Source organism: Falco peregrinus, chromosome 2, assembly GCF_023634155.1.
Source record: "Falco peregrinus isolate bFalPer1 chromosome 2, bFalPer1.pri, whole genome shotgun sequence".
Taxonomy (NCBI): Eukaryota; Metazoa; Chordata; class Aves; order Falconiformes; family Falconidae; genus Falco; species Falco peregrinus.
In genome coordinates this window covers 8463134-8469570 of record NC_073722.1, presented here as the reverse complement: position 1 = coordinate 8469570, position 6437 = coordinate 8463134, and the positions used below count along the sequence as shown (strand labels likewise).

Below are 6437 nucleotides of genomic sequence, written 5' to 3'. Positions count from 1 at the left end.
GGAATTGTGGAGCTATAATCTGGTTATTATCAGACAGAGCATTATATACTGTGTCAGCCTCTACAAGGGGCTCCCAGGTCCCTCTCCAGCAGTCCCTTGGTCTATAAAACACACACATACTCTTAGTACCTCTGAAACAGAAAAAAATCTGAACTTTCTCCTCCCTGCCTGCCCAATGCCATTGCTTTGATGAGTAACACCAATTGTTTCATTGTTCTTGCAGAAGGCTCATTTTCATCACATCCCGAGAAACCACATAGCCATCGAAGCAAAAGAGACAGAATGCCACAAAGGAAGGAGAAACCTGGAACCCACATGTATCGTCCCAGTGAGAAACACAAAGTAGCATCCTGTCATGACCCAAGTTCTAAGGAACTAGCTGGTGTCTTCAAGACCCTCAAATGGTGTATTCTGGGCACTTGGAAAAGACAAATGTTTGGAAGCCTGGTCTACAAAACCTAATGGGGAAAAGGTCACGTTAACCTTTATCTATAAGCCTGAAAGTCTATCCCTTTACTTTCTAATTCCTGGTTTTGGAGCTGTGGACACAAGGTTAGAAAGAAAATTTGTGTTTAAAAACACCTTCTTAGGTAAGTATTTGTGTATCTTTCTTTTTTCCTGGTTGAACAGTACTTAGGCCTATTCTGAAGTAAGAAGTAGGAAGGGAAAATGACAATTCCACAAAATAAAATTTTGCAAAATCACCTCAGTGAACCAATATGTTTTCACAGAACAGATGGTTCATAATGCAGGTTTTTCACCGATATGGTTACATCATAAACTATTCTTCTAGCATAGATATTTGAGCTAGTTCTGTCTGGGCTAGCTTCAGCACTGGCATCAATTTAACTATTCCAGTAAAATACTTCGTTCAACTCTGCTGAATTCAAGTCAGAGTCTTTCTCGATGTTTAAATATCCTGTCACTGATTTCTTTTTGTCCGTTACTTTTATTTTGATGTTCAAAGAAGTTTAAGTAATTAATAGGTTAGGCTTTTTCTTTTGCATAACTGTGATGGCAAATTCAATCATATCATGAATTTTCAGGTGTTATGCATTCTATATTTTAATTTCAGCTAATAAAAGATGAAAGGATTATTAGTAGCAAATATTTTGGCTGACCTTAGAATACTGTATTTCATTTTCCACTTTAAATGGTGGTATGTACATTTTCATTCATTTCTGTCTTTGCTTCTTAGCATCCTAATTTCCTCATAGGCTTCACATGGTTGATATCTTTAAGAAGCCTTTGATCTGTCTTGCACCTTAAAATATTTAATCTTTTTTGATTTGATGTAATCATTTTTGATGGGTTCTTTTGATGTCTCCATTGTATTTATTGCTTTGCTATATCTCTTCACTTTTACTTTCAAAAAGCCCTCTTTGTTAAGAGGTAGACATTACTTTCCCAATGTCACTTTCCTGGCATGTTCATGTATAAGAAATTTGCATCCTTTGTTTTTAATTTGAGGGGCTTTTGGACTATGCTAGTTCTTAGTACTTACCCTCTTTCTATGACATCTACGACTGCTAAACACAATGAAAATGTGTCCTCTTGTATTTGGTGGCTGTACTACTGCTGCATCTCAAGATCACTCCTACATTAACAAAGGATAAATAAAGAATAGCCTCTTCTTAGAATAGTAGAACAAGAACTGCCTGAAATGTTAATAAAATGTCTCTCTGCTTTTTTGCACTGTGCTGTTGACTGGTTGATATATAGCCAGTTGAAGTCTTTTATGTTTTGGCCATTTTTTCTGCCTCTTAAAAGCTAACTCGGAACTACGGAGTGTGCTTCAGTTCTAAGAATCTGAACGAAAATACAGTGCTGAGTACTGATGGCAGCAAACTGGCCACCCAACATGTCTGCATACTGCAAATTGCATACTCTGACCAAAAATTCAGTGGCGTGGTACTTTTCTCTAAGAATTTTAATTATGGATGGTTGTACATAACCTTTCAGGAACAGTACACTTCCCTGATTCACCTGGTCTTCTGTAGTTCATAAAATTTCTGATAGCTCCTGAGATTTTCTCTAGGAAATGAAAGGTGGGGGTTTGATTTGGTTTTTGTTTGATTGGTTGGTTTGGCTTGTTAGAGGGTTTTGTTACCGTTTTCATAGTACATCAAAAGCATCATTCAGTCTAAAGCCAGATAACATGGGTAATTCAGAGAGCCCAGAAGTTGTCTCTGCCATAAAGTTTATTGCAGAGCAGACTGTGGTCATTTAAATGCAGGCCTTGCTCTAAGGCATTGGTATATAGCATCAATGATGCTCTTATTAGATACATAGGTGACATTCTTTTATGACACTGGGATTTATTTAGAGGAAAGAAATCCCCAGCTGATTTATTCATATAGCATTAAGGTTTCTTCTTATGAGCTGCTCAGAAAGGATTTAGGACAACACAGGGTCTATACTCATTTACAGTTCATAATACACTGGAACTATTTTCCTTCTCAGTGAAAGTCCTGTAACAGAGGCAACCATATCAATTCTTGGGACTTGATTATCAAGCATCTCCCTATAGCTGGTCTGAGCTCCTAGAATCAAGTGACTGGATGAGAATTTCAGCTTTTCTGTTAAGGAAACTGTAGATTTTCTTCCCTCATGACTGTCAACAACAGCTAGAAAATAGAAACCCCTAACCTCACAAATGGAAATTAAACTAAGACCTAAAATGGATTAATAATTTTAAATGTGTACATTTTCAAGACAATTGCACAGGAGACAATGAAGAAATTATCTATGGCAATAAAATCTGCCAGAATACAAAAAAAAAAATGCACTTTAACCTCACCTTTTGAAGTGGTGCTGCAAGTCAATGTCGATGAACCTTCTTCATGTTCGACATTGTAGAAATATATCTTCTAGCATCTGTTACCCATAATTTGCCAGAGGTCAGTGGCCCAGCACAGACACCTTCCTTTCCACAAGCAAAGCCAGAATTTGCAGAAGGGTGGTCACACTCAGATTTTATCCCCACGAAAGAGAAAAGAGATTTCTTTTGTGGCATTTTTGGTAATAATTAATACATTAATTATAAATACATAAAAAATTGAGTGTTATTTTGAATAAAGTATTTGTGTACCTTTCAGGGTGGCAGATTCACATAACCCCTCTACCACATCTTGTTGAATATTAGTTTTATCACAAAAGAAATAATAAAAATTACATTAGAACTCTGTACCTTGCTAGAAGTAAGATAAATTGGTACAAATGCATCAACAATACCTGTATGTGCCTTCTTTCCATGTAAAAAGAATCTTCACATTATATATGTCAGTCAGCCAACCCTCATCTGTAATTTCAAGGTCTTTATTTCTATTTTAAAGGGAAGATCTGTGAAATAAAGAATACAGTTGAAGTTGTGATGAACTTTAGCAACAGTGGGTAAAATAGAGGGTTTCAAGCTTTTATTATTTGTATGACTGTATCTCAGTATTAATAACACCGAGAAAGGTTAACTACCATATTAGCGCTGATTTTTAGAAAAACGTCATTTTGGGGAAGCTAAATAGAGGGGAGTAACATCAAGATGAAATTAACAACAAAGAAATCATTCTTTCACTGAAGTAAGCCCCACAGACATTGTAATGCAATTTCTCGTTAATGAATGCATTAATAGAACTTTACCACAGAAGAATCCACTGAATTTTAAACTATCATAGATCTTTGTTCAAACTGCGTATGACAAAAACATTTTATATCAATTATATATTTCATTTGCACAGTTGGATGAAGTAATGATAGATACTGAGTTTATTTCCCAGTAACTCTGAAACAGTAATTAAAATAATTAAAATTCTTTCCACAGCATAAAAAATTGACAATGCAATGTCATTTGCAGATCCATCAGGAGGCTCACCGATATGGTGGGGGTTTTACATGTACATGGCTGCTGAGATCCCAGGTTTGAGGGAGCGAGAATTTATACAGCGAGTATCTGAACCACAGAATGTTCTTTCCCTCCCTTCTTGCCTGTGTACCAAAGAGTTTAGCGTGGAAGATGAACAAAAGTGGTTTCTATTAGTCCTCCTCTATTGCTTTTAAGCAAAGAGCAACCCAGGCTCACGCCGCAAGGCAGCCCCTAGCCCCATGCACCAATTCCAGCATTAGCAAGAGGCTTACCTTCTACGGACCTGAAGGTTATACAGGTTACTTACCAAGAGCCCAAGGGCCACATCCAATTTGCATATAAACTGTAGGCATGTATTATAAGTGCATATAACCATATTTGGTATGCAGATGGAAAATAATGTATAGTGGTTCAAGTTCATTAGCAACGCCAGCCTGCAGTTCTGCTCTTTTGTCCCCATCCTTCAGTTACAGGAAGAGGGCAGCTGGAGCCCACATTATATGACTCAGCAGGTCTCATCTGGCCCTTGGGCTGCACATTACATGCCCCCGCTCCACTGTTTGATGTGCTGAACAATCTCCGATTTCTAACGGGGGATGTAAACTGATAATGAGATTGCTTTAGTGCTCTAAACCTCAGTGGCATTATCACAAAGGCCATTTTCTGGCTTTTGCAGTTGCCTGAAAGGGAAATAAACAGTAGAGGTGAAAACAGAACTGTTGTGTAAGTTACAAGACAAACATGGAGCTGCTGATTCAGGAGAAAGCATAAAATGGTTGCAGTCAAGTAGCAATTTTGTTTTCTTCTGATACATGTCACATTGAGTATTTATTGAACATGCCGTTCACATGAGCAGTCTCAAAGGAAGTTGCGTCATATTTCCACCAGAGTCTTAGGAACAACAGATAAGCCCTGCAAATACCTAACAAACATACAATAGCATATTGTACCACGTGATCGTTTTGTGTACGATCACAGCATGCCAAGAGACGCGCTTTACATCAGCAACAAAACCAATGATCTGTTAAATGCAACATTAAACAATCTACTAGCACTTCTGTTTCCAGGTGTTATGACAGTCCATAATTACTTCTCTAGTTCTCACTTAACATTTGGGCTATAGCATAGTTTCTAGTTGTCAGGCATCATGTAATTCTATTTTAAAATTTGCTAAAGAAGTATAATCTTGAGAAACCACAAACAGCAGGGGCCAAATTTTAATAAATATCTCTGTTAATGTCACTTCAGTAACATGATTCCCACTATTTTAATCACAGGGGGTCTTTAACATGCCTTCAGGGACACAGTTAAAGCCAAGAAAAATGTCACGATTATTAACTGACTACAAAGAAAGAAAAGTAAGGAAGCTGTTTAAAGCATTGCTAGAAAATTACTCTCTTAATTAGAGCATTAGAACATTGTTATACTTCTCTTTTCAGTAGTGAGTGGCAATGACGTATATATTTATACCAGGGTAAACATAGAAGACACTGACCTTTACTAAAATCAGCTGGTAATGATTTTCTTGTAACATCCCTGAATTCCTGAAATTTATCTGTGCTGTCCGTGCCCCCTCTGTCCGCTTCTCCCTGTCCTGTCCCAGGTGGAGGGCATGTCACCAACCTCCTCCTTAAGCTACGTGTGCCCCCATCCGTGAACATCCAGCAAAGCACTGGCAGGGGACTGAGCTTCTCTGCACCCAGGGGTGTGCTGGATGCAGGCAGGCGGCACGATACACAGCTGTGCTAAATGAATACACTGGGACGCCTCCAGGATGATTCGATGGGGGGCTTGAAAAGTACGTGCCACAAAACCTAAACTCTTCTGTGTGTTTGCAGCTCAGTCAGGGCCTTATGTAATGACTGAGGAATAAATATAGGAAAAAAACTCGCGCCTTAAATCTCTCCTGTCCCAACAGCCAGGACAACAAGTTTTGCATCCTCAACTTCTTGTGAGACTGGCTCTTTGGCTTTTCACCTGCTGGGATGGTGCACAGCTGCAGTAATAGGGCACAAATTGCAGAGAACTACATATTTTTAGACACCACCATTAGATCCTCATGTTCCACATATCTCAACAGTCCTTGGATGACACTGTGAAGAGGAAGAAAAAATATGCAACAGTACCATACTGAGAAAATGCCTTTCAAACACTTCCAAAATATACCAAGTGTCAGAACACCAGCCTGGCGCAGGTGTATGGTATTACACTAACTACTGCATGCTGCAAGTGAAGCCTGCTATGTCAAGTACTAGAGACAAAAAGTGTACATAGCTGAGAGAAAATACAGATTGGTCAGCAATAACCACATACTTCCATGCTTCATCCTTATCTAATCCTCGTGCCAGACCTTAACTGCTATTAACTTCAAGATGTCCTTCTAGCCTCTGCTGAAGTCTCTCTTCTCTTTTGTTTTAACACCCAGAAAATTCCTGCAGGTACCTCAATACTTGCCCTTACCCTTTCCGCATACTCTGTCCTGAGCTGGTTAAAGCTGTGGTTTATTAGTGCCAAAGACATCCAGCTAAGTTTGACCATCTTATTACAAACACGTGTCACTCTTCCACCAGGCTTTCAC

At 38.6% G+C, this 6437-nt stretch overlaps 1 long non-coding RNA gene across 1 annotated transcript; it reads right to left on the bottom strand.

The window, feature by feature from the left end:
• Positions 1-1504: 1504 nt before the first annotated feature.
• Positions 1505-5730, bottom strand: LOC129783885 (uncharacterized). Its single transcript, XR_008745940.1, has 3 exons — positions 3235-5730; positions 2801-2968; positions 1505-1597 (listed from the first exon to the last, which is right to left on the bottom strand). It is a non-coding gene; the product is annotated as an uncharacterized LOC129783885 (long non-coding RNA).
• Positions 5731-6437: the final 707 nt, after the last annotated feature.